Source organism: Chlorocebus sabaeus, chromosome 27, assembly GCF_047675955.1.
Source record: "Chlorocebus sabaeus isolate Y175 chromosome 27, mChlSab1.0.hap1, whole genome shotgun sequence".
NCBI lineage: Eukaryota > Metazoa > Chordata > Mammalia > Primates > Cercopithecidae > Chlorocebus > Chlorocebus sabaeus.
Window position 1 is genome coordinate 39778 of NC_132930.1, and position 13370 is coordinate 53147.

A 13370-nucleotide genomic window follows, 5' to 3' on the forward strand; every position below is an offset into this window, starting at 1 on the left:
AATATCCCTTTGCCAATTCCACAAGAACAGCCTTAGTTAAAGGCTTCTTCAAGGGAAAGATGTAACTCTCTGAGATGAATTAACAGAACACAGAGCAGTTTCTCAGAAAGCTTCTTTCCAGTTTTGAACGGAAGATATTTCCTTTTTCACCATAGCCCACTAAGGGCTTCCAAATATCCCTTTGCCAATTCCACAAGAACAGCCTTAGCGAAAGGCTTCTTTAAGGGAAAGATGTAACTCTGTGAGATGAATTAACAGAACACAGAGCAGTTTCTCAGAAAGCTTCTTTCCAGTTTTGAACGGAAGATATTTCCGTTTTCACCATAGCCCTCTATGGGCTTCCAAATATCCCTTTGCCAATTGCACAAAAACAACCTTAGCGAAAGGCTTCTTGAAGGGAAAGATGTACCTCTGTGAGATGAATTAACAGAACACAGAGCAGTTTCTCAGAAAGCTTCTTTCCAGTTTTGAACGGAAGATATTTCCTTTTTCACCATAGCCCTCTATGGGCTTCCAAATATCCCTTTGCCAATTCCCCAAGAACAAACTTAGCGAAAGGCTTCTTGAAGGGAAAGATAAAACTCTGTGAGATGAATTTACAGAACACAGAGCAGTTTCTCAGAAAGCTTCTTTCCAGTTTTGAACCGAAGATATTTCCTTTTTCACCATAGCCCTCTATGGGCTTCCAAATATCCCTTTGCCAATTCCACAAGAACAGACTTAGCGAAAGGCTTCTTGAAGGGAAAGATGAAACTCTGTGAGATGAATTAACAGAACACAGAGCAGTTTCTCAGAAAGCTTCTTTCCAGTTTTGAACGGAAGATATTTCCTTTTTCACCATAGCCCTCTATGGGCTTCCAAATATCCCTTTGCCAATTCCACAAGAACAGCCTTATCGAAAGGCTTCTGGAAGGGAAAGATGTAACTCTGTGAGATGAATTAACAGAACAGAGAGCAGTTTCTCAGAAAGCTTCTTTCCAGTTTTGAACAGAAGATATTTCCTTTTTCACCATAGCCTTCTATGGGCTTCCAAATATCCCTTTGCCAATTCCACAAGAACAGCCTTAGCGAAAGGCTTCTTGAAGGGAAAGATGTAACTCTGTGAGATGAATTAACAGAACACAAAGCAGTTTCTCAGAAAGCTTCTTTCCAGTTTTGAACGGAAGATATTTCCTTTTTCACCATAGCCCTCTATGGGCTTCCAAATATCCCTTTGCCAATTCCCCAAGAATAGCCTTAGCGAAAGGCTTCTGGAAGGGAAAGATGTAACTCTGTGAGATGAATTACCAGAACACAGAGCAGTTTCTCAGAAAGCTTCTTTCCAGTTTTGAACGGAAGATATTTCCTTTTTCACCATAGCCCTCTATGGGCTTCCAAATATCCCTTTGCCAATTCCACAAGAACAGCCTTAGCGAAAGGCTTCTTGAAGGGAAAGATGTAACTCTGTGAGATGAATTAAGAGAACACAGAGCAGTTTCTCAGAAAGCTTCTTTCCAGTTTTGAACGGAAGATATTTCTTTTTCACCATAGCCCTCTATGGGCTTCCAAATATCCCTTTGCCAATTCCACAAGAACAGCCTTAGCGAAAGGCTTCTTGAAGGGAAAGATGTAACTCTGTGAGATGAATTAAGAGAACACAGAGCAGTTTCTCAGAAAGCTTCTTTCCAGTTTGGAACGGAAGATATTTCCTTTTTCACTATAGCCCTCTATGGGCTTCCAAATATCCCTTTGCCAATTCCACAAGAACAGCCTTAGCGAAAGGCTTCTTCAAGGGAAAGATGAAACTCTGTGAGATGAATTAACAGAACACAGAGCAGTGTCTCAGAAAGCTTCTTTCCAGTTTGAACGGAAGATATTTCCTTTTTCACCATAGCCCTCTATGGGCTTCCAAATATCCCTTTGCCAATTCCACAAGAACAGCCTTAGCGAAAGGCTTCATGAAGGGAAAGATGTAACTCTGTGAGATGAATTAACAGAACACAGAGCAGTTTCTCAGAAAGCTTCTTTCCAGTTTTGAACGGAAGATATATCCTTTTTCACCATAGCCCTCTATGGGCTTCCAAATATCCCTTTGCCAATTCCACAAGAACAGACTTAGTGAAAGGCTTCTTGAAGGGAAAGATATAACTCTGTGAGATGAATTTACCCAACACAGAGCAGTTTCTCAGAAAGCTTCTTTCCAGTTTTGAACGGAAGATATTTCCTTTTTCACCATAGCCCTCTAAGGGCTTCCAAATATCCCTTTGCCAATTCCACGAGAACACCCTTAGCGAAAGGCTTCTTGAAGGGAAAGATGTAACTCTGTGAGATGAATTAACAGAACACAGAGCAGTTTCTCAGAAAGCTTCTTTCCACTTTTGAACGGAAGATATTTCCTTTTTCACCATAGCCCTCTGTGGGCTTCCAAATATCCCTTTGCCAATTCCACAAGAACAGCCTTAGCGAAAGGCTTCTTCAAGGGAAAGATGTAACTCTGTGAAATGAATTAACAGAACACAGAACAGTTTCTCAGAAAGCTTCTTTCCAGTTTTGAACGGAAGATATTTCCTTTTACACCATAGCCCTCTATGGGCTTCCAAATATCCCTTTGCCAATTCCCCAAGAACAAACTTAGCGAAAGGCTTCTTGAAGGGAAAGATAAAACTCTGTGAGATGAATTAACAGAACACAGAGCAGTTTCTCAGAAAGCTTCTTTCCAGTTTTGAACGGAAGATATTTCCTTTTTCACCATAGCCCTCTATGGGCTTCCAAATATCCCTTTGCCAATTCCACAAGAACAGCCTTAGCGAAAGGCTTCTTGAAGGGAAAGATGAAACTCTGTGAGATGAATTAACAGAACACAGAGCAGTTTGTCAGAAAGCTTCTTTCCAGTTTTGAACGGAAGATATTTCCTTTTTCACCATAGCCCTCTATGGGCTTCCAAATATCCCTTTGCCAATTCCACAAGAACAGCCTTAGCGAAAGGCTTCTTGAAGGGAAAGATGTAACTCTGTGAGATGAATTAACAGAACACGGAACAGTTTCTCACAAAGCTTTTTTCCAGTTTTGAACGGAAGATATTTCCTTTTTCACCATAGCCCTCTATGGGCTTCCAAATATCCCTTTGCCAATTCCACAAGAACAGCCTTAGCGAAAGGCTTCTTCAAGGGAAAGATGTAACTCTGTGAGATGAATTAACAGAACACAGAGCAGTTTCTCAGAAAGCTTCTTTCCAGTTTGGAACGGAAGATATTTCCTTTTTCACCATAGCCCTCTATGGGCTTCCAAATATCCCTTTGCCAATTCCACAAGAACAGCCTTAGCGAAAGGCTTCTTTAAGGGAAAGATTTCACTCTGTGAGATGAATTAACAGAACACAGAGCAGTTTCTCAGAAAGCTTCTTTCCAGTTTTGAACGGAAGATATTTCCGTTTTCACCATAGCCCTCTATGGGCTTCCAAATATCCCTTTGCCAATTGCACAAAAACAGCCTTAGCGAAAGGCTTCTTGAAGGGAAAGATGTAACTCTGTGACATGAATTAACAGAACACAGAGCAGTTTCTCAGAAAGCTTCTTTCCAGTTTTGAACGGAAGATATTTCCCTTTTCACCATAGCCCTCTATGGGCTTCCAAATATCCCTTTGCCAATTCCACAAGAACAGCCTTATCGAAAGGCTTCTGGAAGGGAAAGATGTAACTCTGTGAGATGAATTAACAGAACAGAGAGCAGTTTCTCAGAAAGCTTCTTTCCAGTTTTGAACAGAAGATATTTCCTTTTTCACCATAGCCTTCTATGGGCTTCCAAATATCCCTTTGCCAATTCCACAAGAACAGCCTTAGCGAAAGGCTTCTTGAAGGGAAAGATGTAACTCTGTGAGATGAATTAACAGAACACAAAGCAGTTTCTCAGAAAGCTTCTTTCCAGTTTTGAACGGAAGATATTTCCTTTTTCACCATAGCCCTCTATGGGCTTCCAAATATCCCTTTGCCAATTCCCCAAGAATAGCCTTAGCGAAAGGCTTCTGGAAGGGAAAGATGTAACTCTGTGAGATGAATTACCAGAACACAGAGCAGTTTCTCAGAAAGCTTCTTTCCAGTTTTGAACGGAAGATATTTCCTTTTTCACCATAGCCCTCTATGGGCTTCCAAATATCCCTTTGCCAATTCCACAAGAACAGCCTTAGCGAAAGGCTTCTTGAAGGGAAAGATGTAACTCTGTGAGATGAATTAACAGAACACAGAGCAGTTTCTCAGAAAGCTTCTTTCCAGTTTTGAACGGAAGATATTTCCTTTTTCACCATAGCCCTCCATGGGCTTCCAAATATCCCTTTGCCAATTCCACAAGAACAGCCTTAGCGAAAGGCTTCTTGAAGGGAAAGATGTAACTCTGTGAGATGAATTAAGAGAACACAGAGCAGTTTCTCAGAAAGCTTCTTTCCAGTTTTGAACGGAAGATATTTCTTTTTCACCATAGCCCTCTATGGGCTTCCAAATATCCCTTTGCCAATTCCACAAGAACAGCCTTAGCGAAAGGCTTCTTGAAGGGAAAGATGTAACTCTGTGAGATGAATTAAGAGAACACAGAGCAGTTTCTCAGAAAGCTTCTTTCCAGTTTGGAACGGAAGATATTTCCTTTTTCACTATAGCCCTCTATGGGCTTCCAAATATCCCTTTGCCAATTCCACAAGAACAGCCTTAGCGAAAGGCTTCTTCAAGGGAAAGATGAAACTCTGTGAGATGAATTAACAGAACACAGAGCAGTGTTTCAGAAAGCTTCTTTCCAGTTTGAACGGTAGATATTTCCTTTTTCACCATAGCCCTCTATGGGCTTCCAAATATCCCTTTGCCAATTCCACAAGAACAGCCTTAGCGAAAGGCTTCATGAAGGGAAAGATGTAACTCTGTGAGATGAATTAACAGAACACAGAGCAGTTTCTCAGAAAGCTTCTTTCCAGTTTTGAACGGAAGATATATCCTTTTTCACCATAGCCCTCTATGGGCTTCCAAATATCCCTTTGCCAATTCCACAAGAACAGACTTAGTGAAAGGCTTCTTGAAGGGAAAGATATAACTCTGTGAGATGAATTTACCCAACACAGAGCAGTTTCTCAGAAAGCTTCTTTCCAGTTTTGAACGGAAGATATTTCCTTTTTCACCATAGCCCTCTAAGGGCTTCCAAATATCCCTTTGCCAATTCCACGAGAACAGCCTTAGCGAAAGGCTTCTTGAAGGGAAAGATGTAACTCTGTGAGATGAATTAACAGAACACAGAGCAGTTTCTCAGAAAGCTTCTTTCCACTTTTGAACGGAAGATATTTCCTTTTTCACCATAGCCCTCTGTGGGCTTCCAAATATCCCTTTGCCAATTCCACAAGAACAGCCTTAGCGAAAGGCTTCTTCAAGGGAAAGATGTAACTCTGTGAAATGAATTAACAGAACACAGAACAGTTTCTCAGAAAGCTTCTTTCCAGTTTTGAACGGAAGATATTTCCTTTTACACCATAGCCCTCTATGGGCTTCCAAATATCCCTTTGCCAATTCCCCAAGAACAAACTTAGCGAAAGGCTTCTTGAAGGGAAAGATAAAACTCTGTGAGATGAATTAACAGAACACAGAGCAGTTTCTCAGAAAGCTTCTTTCCAGTTTTGAACGGAAGATATTTCCTTTTTCACCATAGCCCTCTATGGGCTTCCAAATATCCCTTTGCCAATTCCACAAGAACAGCCTTAGCGAAAGGCTTCTTGAAGGGAAAGATGAAACTCTGTGAGATGAATTAACAGAACACAGAGCAGTTTGTCAGAAAGCTTCTTTCCAGTTTTGAACGGAAGATATTTCCTTTTTCACCATAGCCCTCTATGGGCTTCCAAATATCCCTTTGCCAATTCCACAAGAACAGCCTTAGCGAAAGGCTTCTTGAAGGGAAAGATGTAACTCTGTGAGATGAATTAACAGAACACGGAACAGTTTCTCACAAAGCTTTTTTCCAGTTTTGAACGGAAGATATTTCCTTTTTCACCATAGCCCTCTATGGGCTTCCAAATATCCCTTTGCCAATTCCACAAGAACAGCCTTAGCGAAAGGCTTCTTCAAGGGAAAGATGTAACTCTGTGAGATGAATTAACAGAACACAGAGCAGTTTCTCAGAAAGCTTCTTTCCAGTTTTGAACTGAAGATATTTCCTTTTTCACCATAGCCCTCTATGGGCTTCCAAATATCCCTTTGCCAATTCCACAAGAACAGCCTTAGCGAAAGGCTTCTTTAAGGGAAAGATTTCACTCTGTGAGATGAATTAACAGAACACAGAGCAGTTTCTCAGAAAGCTTCTTTCCAGTTTTGAACGGAAGATATTTCCGTTTTCACCATAGCCCTCTATGGGCTTCCAAATATCCCTTTGCCAATTGCACAAAAACAGCCTTAGCGAAAGGCTTCTTGAAGGGAAAGATGTAACTCTGTGACATGAATTAACAGAACACAGAGCAGTTTCTCAGAAAGCTTCTTTCCAGTTTTGAACGGAAGATATTTCCTTTTTCACCATAGCCCTCTATGGGCTTCCAAATATCCCTTTGCCAATTCCACAAGAACAGCCTTATCGAAAGGCTTCTGGAAGGGAAAGATGTAACTCTGTGAGATGAATTAACAGAACAGAGAGCAGTTTCTCAGAAAGCTTCTTTCCAGTTTTGAACAGAAGATATTTCCTTTTTCACCATAGCCTTCTATGGGCTTCCAAATATCCCTTTGCCAATTCCACAAGAACAGCCTTAGCGAAAGGCTTCTTGAAGGGAAAGATGTAACTCTGTGAGATGAATTAACAGAACACAAAGCAGTTTCTCAGAAAGCTTCTTTCCAGTTTTGAACGGAAGATATTTCCTTTTTCACCATAGCCCTCTATGGGCTTCCAAATATCCCTTTGCCAATTCCCCAAGAATAGCCTTAGCGAAAGGCTTCTGGAAGGGAAAGATGTAACTCTGTGAGATGAATTACCAGAACACAGAGCAGTTTCTCAGAAAGCTTCTTTCCAGTTTTGAACGGAAGATATTTCCTTTTTCACCATAGCCCTCTATGGGCTTCCAAATATCCCTTTGCCAATTCCACAAGAACAGCCTTAGCGAAAGGCTTCTTGAAGGGAAAGATGTAACTCTGTGAGATGAATTAACAGAACACAGAGCAGTTTCTCAGAAAGCTTCTTTCCAGTTTTGAACGGAAGATATTTCCTTTTTCACCATAGCCCTCCATGGGCTTCCAAATATCCCTTTGCCAATTCCACAAGAACAGCCTTAGCGAAAGGCTTCTTGAAGGGAAAGATGTAACTCTGTGAGATGAATTAAGAGAACACAGAGCAGTTTCTCAGAAAGCTTCTTTCCAGTTTTGAACGGAAGATATTTCTTTTTCACCATAGCCCTCTATGGGCTTCCAAATATCCCTTTGCCAATTCCACAAGAACAGCCTTAGCGAAAGGCTTCTTGAAGGGAAAGATGTAACTCTGTGAGATGAATTAAGAGAACACAGAGCAGTTTCTCAGAAAGCTTCTTTCCAGTTTGGAACGGAAGATATTTCCTTTTTCACTATAGCCCTCTATGGGCTTCCAAATATCCCTTTGCCAATTCCACAAGAACAGCCTTAGCGAAAGGCTTCTTCAAGGGAAAGATGAAACTCTGTGAGATGAATTAACAGAACACAGAGCAGTGTCTCAGAAAGCTTCTTTCCAGTTTGAACGGTAGATATTTCCTTTTTCACCATAGCCCTCTATGGGCTTCCAAATATCCCTTTGCCAATTCCACAAGAACAGCCTTAGCGAAAGGCTTCATGAAGGGAAAGATGTAACTCTGTGAGATGAATTAACAGAACACAGAGCAGTTTCTCAGAAAGCTTCTTTCCACTTTTGAACGGAAGATATATCCTTTTTCACCATAGCCCTCTATGGGCTTCCAAATATCCCTTTGCCAATTCCACAAGAACAGACTTAGTGAAAGGCTTCTTGAAGGGAAAGATATAACTCTGTGAGATGAATTTACCCAACACAGAGCAGTTTCTCAGAAAGCTTCTTTCCAGTTTTGAACGGAAGATATTTCCTTTTTCACCATAGCCCTCTAAGGGCTTCCAAATATCCCTTTGCCAATTCCACGAGAACAGCCTTAGCGAAAGGCTTCTTGAAGGGAAAGATGTAACTCTGTGAGATGAATTAACAGAACACAGAGCAGTTTCTCAGAAAGCTTCTTTCCACTTTTGAACGGAAGATATTTCCTTTTTCACCATAGCCCTCTGTGGGCTTCCAAATATCCCTTTGCCAATTCCACAAGAACAGCCTTAGCGAAAGGCTTCTTCAAGGGAAAGATGTAACTCTGTGAAATGAATTAACAGAACACAGAGCAGTTTCTCAGAAAGCTTCTTTCCAGTTTTGAACGGAAGATATTTCCTTTTTCACCATAGCCCTCTATGGGCTTCCAAATATCCCTTTGCCAATTCCACAAGAACAGCCTTAGCGAAAGGCTTCTTGAAGGGAAAGATGTAACTCTGTGAGATGAATTAACAGAACACAGAGCAGTTTGTCAGAAAGCTTCTTTCCAGTTTTGAACGGAAGATATTTCCTTTTTCACCATAGCCCTCTATGGGCTTCCAAATATCCCTTTGCCAATTCCACAAGAACAGCCTTAGCGAAAGGCTTCTTGAAGGGAAAGATGTAACTCTGTGAGATGAATTAACAGAACACGGAACAGTTTCTCACAAAGCTTTTTTCCAGTTTTGAACGGAAGATATTTCCTTTTTCACCATAGCCCTCTATGGGCTTCCAAATATCCCTTTGCCAATTCCACAAGAACAGCCTTAGCGAAAGGCTTCTTCAAGGGAAAGATGTAACTCTGTGAGATGAATTAACAGAACACAGAGCAGTTTCTCAGAAAGCTTCTTTCCAGTTTTGAACTGAAGATATTTCCTTTTTCACCATAGCCCTCTATGGGCTTCCAAATATCCCTTTGCCAATTCCACAAGAACAGCCTTAGCGAAAGGCTTCTTTAAGGGAAAGATTTCACTCTGTGAGATGAATTAACAGAACACAGAGCAGTTTCTCAGAAAGCTTCTTTCCAGTTTTGAACGGAAGATATTTCCGTTTTCACCATAGCCCTCTATGGGCTTCCAAATATCCCTTTGCCAATTGCACAAAAACAGCCTTAGCGAAAGGCTTCTTGAAGGGAAAGATGTAACTCTGTGACATGAATTAACAGAACACAGAGCAGTTTCTCAGAAAGCTTCTTTCCAGTTTTGAACGGAAGATATTTCCTTTTTCACCATAGCCCTCTATGGGCTTCCAAATATCCCTTTGCCAATTCCACAAGAACAGCCTTAGCGAAAGGCTTCTTGAAGGGAAAGATGTAACTCTGTGAGATGAATTAACAGAACACGGAACAGTTTCTCACAAACCTTGTTTCCAGTTTTGAAGGGAAGATATTTCCTTTTTCACCATAGCCCTCTATGGGCTTCCAAATATCCCTTTGCCAATTCCACAAGAACAGCCTTAGTGAAAGGCTTCTCGAAGGGAAAGATGTAACTCTGTGAGACGAATTTACAGAACACAGAGCAGTTTCTCAGAAAGCTTCTTTCCAGTTTTGAACGGAAGATATTTCCTTTTTCACCATAGCCCTCTATGGGCTTCCAAATATCCCTTTGCCAATTCCACAAGAACAGCCTTAGGGAAAGGCTTCTTGAAGGGAAAGATTTAACTCTGTGAGATGAATTAACAGAACACAGAGCAGTTTCTCAGAAAGCTTCTTTCCAGTTTTGAACGGAAGATATTTCCTTTTTCACCATAGCCCTCTATGGGCTTCCAAATATCCCTTTGCCAATTGCACAAGAACAGCCTAAGCGAAAGGCTGCTTGAAGGGAAAGATGTAACTCTGTGAGATGAATTAACAGAACACAGAGCAGTTTCTCAGAAAGCTTCTTTCCAGTTTTGAACGGAAGATATTTCCTTTTTCACCATAGCCCTCTATGGGCTTCCAAATATCCCTTTGCCAATTCCACAAGAACAGCATTAGCGAAAGGCTTCCTGAAGCGAAAGATGTAACTCTGTGAGATGAATTAACAGAACACAGAGCAGTTTCTCAGAAAGCTTCTTTCCAGTTATGAACGGAAGATATTTCCTTTTTCACCATAGCCCTCTATGGGCTTCCAAATATCCCTTTGCCAATTCCACAAGAACAGCCTTAGTTAAAGGCTTCTTCAAGGGAAAGATGTAACTCTGTGAGATGAATTAACAGAACACAGAGCAGTTTCTCAGAAAGCTTCTTTCCAGTTTTGAACGGAAGATATTTCCGTTTTCACCATAGCCCTCTATGGGCTTCCAAATATCCCTTTGCCAATTCCACAAGAACAGCCTTAGCGAAAGGCTTCTTTAAGGGAAAGATGTAACTCTGTGAGATGAATTAACAGAACACAGAGCAGTTTCTCAGAAAGCTTCCTTCCAGTTTTGAACGGAAGATATTTCCGTTTTCACCATAGCCCTCTATGGGCTTCCAAATATCCCTTTGCCAATTGCACAAAAACAGCCTTAGCGAAAGGCTGCTTGAAGGGAAAGATGTAACTCTGTGAGATGAATTAACAGAACACTGAGCAGTTTCTCAGAAAGCTTCTTTCCAGTTTTGAACGGACGATATTTCCTTTTTCACCATAGCCCTCTATGGGCTTCCAAATATCCCTTTGCCAATTCCACAAGAACAGCCTTAGCGAAAGGCTTCTTGAAGGGAAAGATGTAACTCTGTGAGATGAATTAACAGAACACGGAACAGTTTCTCACAAACCTTTTTTCCAGTTTTGAAGGGAAGATATTTCCTTTTTCACCATAACCCTCTATGGGCTTCCAAATATCCCTTTGCCAATTCCACAAGAACAGCCATAGTGAAAGGCTTCTTGAAGGGAAAGATGTAATTCTGTGAGATGAATTAACAGAACATAGAACAGTTTCTCAGAAAGCTTCCTTCCAGTTTTGAACGGAAGATATTTCCTTTTTCACCATAGCCCTCTATGGGCTTCCAAATATCCCTTTGCCAATTCCACAAGAACAGCCTTAGCGAAAGGCTTCTTCAAGGGAAAGATGTAACTCTTTGAGATGAATTAACAGAACACAAATCAGTTTCTCAGAAAGCTTCTTTCCAGTTTTGAACGGAAGATATTTCCTTTTTCACCATAGCCCTCTATGGGCTTCCAAATATAACTTTGCGAATTCCACAAGAACAGCCTTAGCGAAAGGCTTCTTCAAGGGACAGATGTAACTCTGTGAGATGAATTAACAGAACACAGAGCAGTTTCTCAGAAAGCTTCTTTCCAGTTTTGAACGGAAGATATTTCCTTTTTCACCATAGCCCTCTATGGGATTCCAAATATCAATTTGCCAATTCCACAAGAACAGCCTTAGCGAAAGGCTTCTTGAAGGGAAAGATGTAACTCTGTGAGATGAATTAACAGAACACGGAACAGTTTCTCACAAAGCTTGTTTCCAGTTTTGAACGGAAGATATTTCCTTTTTCACCATAGCCCTCTATGGGCTTCCAAATATCCCTTTGCCAATTCCACAAGAACAGCCTTAGTGAAAGCCTTCTTGAAGGGAAAGATGTAACTCTGTGAGACGAATTTACAGAACACAGAGCAGTTTCTCAGAAAGCTTCTTTCCAGTTTTGAACGGAAGATATTTCCTTTTTCACCATAGCCCTCTATGGGCTTCCAAATATCCCTTTGCCAATTCCACAAGAACAGCCTTAGCAAAAGGCTTCTTGAAGGGAAAGATGTAACTCTGTGAGATGAATTAACAGAACATAGAACAGTTTCTCATAAAGCTTCCTTCCAGTTTTGAACGGAAGATATTTCCTTTTTCACCATAGCCCTCTATGGGCTTCCAAATATCCCTTTGCCAATTGCACAAGAACAGCCTAAGCGAAAGGCTGCTTGAAGGGAAAGATGTAACTCTGTGAGATGAATTAACAGAACACAGAGCAGTTTCTCAGAAAGCTTCTTTCCGGTTTTGAACGGAAGATATTTCCTTTTTCACCATAGCCCTCTATGGGCTTCCAAATATCCCTTTGCCAATTCCACAAGAACAGCATTAGCGAAAGGCTTCCTGAAGCGAAAGATGTAACTCTGTGAGATGAATTAACAGAACACAGAGCAGTTTCTCAGAAAGCTTCTTTCCAGTTATGAACGGAAGATATTTCCTTTTTCACCATAGCCCTCTATGGGCTTCCAAATATCCCTTTGCCAATTCCACAAGAACAGCCTTAGTTAAAGGCTTCTTCAAGGGAAAGATGTAACTCTGTGAGATGAATTAACAGAACACGGAACAGTTTCTCACAAAGCTTTTTTCCAGTTTTGAACGGAAGATATTTCCTTTTTCACCATAGCCCTCTATGGGCTTCCAAATATAACTTTGCGAATTCCACAAGAACAGCCTTAGCGAAAGGCATCTTCAAGGGACAGATGTAACTCTGTGAGATGAATTAACAGAACACAGAGCAGTTTCTCAGAAAGCTTCTTTCCAGTTTTGAACGGAAGATATTTCCTTTTTCACCATAGCCCTCTATGGGCTTCCAAATATCCCTTTGCCAATTCCACGAGAACAGCCTTAGCGAAAGGCTTCTTGAAGGGAAAGATGTAACTCTGTGAGATGAATTAACAGAACACAGAGCAGTTTCTCAGAAAGCTTCTTTCCAGTTTTGAACGGAAGATATTTCCTTTTTCACCATAGCCCTCTATGGGCTTCCAAATATCCCTTTGCCAATTGCACAAGAACAGCCTTAGCGAAAGGCTTCTTGAAGGGAAAGATGTAACTCTGTGAGATGAATTAACAGAACACAGAGCAGTTTCTCAGAAAGCTTCTTTCCAGTTTTGAACGGAAGATATTCCCTTTTTCACCATAGCCCTCTATGGGATTCCAAATATCAATTTGCCAATTCCACAAGAACAGCCTTAGCGAAAGGCTTCTTGAAGGGAAAGATGTAACTCTGTGAGATGAATTAACAGAACACGGAACAGTTTCTCACAAAGCTTGTTTCCAGTTTTGAACGGAAGATATTTCCTTTTTCACCATAGCCCTCTATGGGCTTCCAAATATCCCTTTGCCAATTTCACAAGAACAGCCTTAGTGAAAGGCTTCTTGAAGGGAAAGATGTAACTCTGTGAGACGAATTTACAGAACACAGAGCAGTTTCTCAGAAAGCTTCTTTCCAGTTTTGAACGGAAGATATTTCCTTTTTCACCATAGCCCTCTATGGGCTTCCAAATATCCCTTTGCCAATTCCACAAGAACAGCCTTAGCGAAAGGCTTCTTGAAGGGAAAGATGTAACTCTTTGAGATGAATTAACAGATCATAGAACAGTTTCTCATAAAGCTTCCTTCCAGTTTTGAACGGA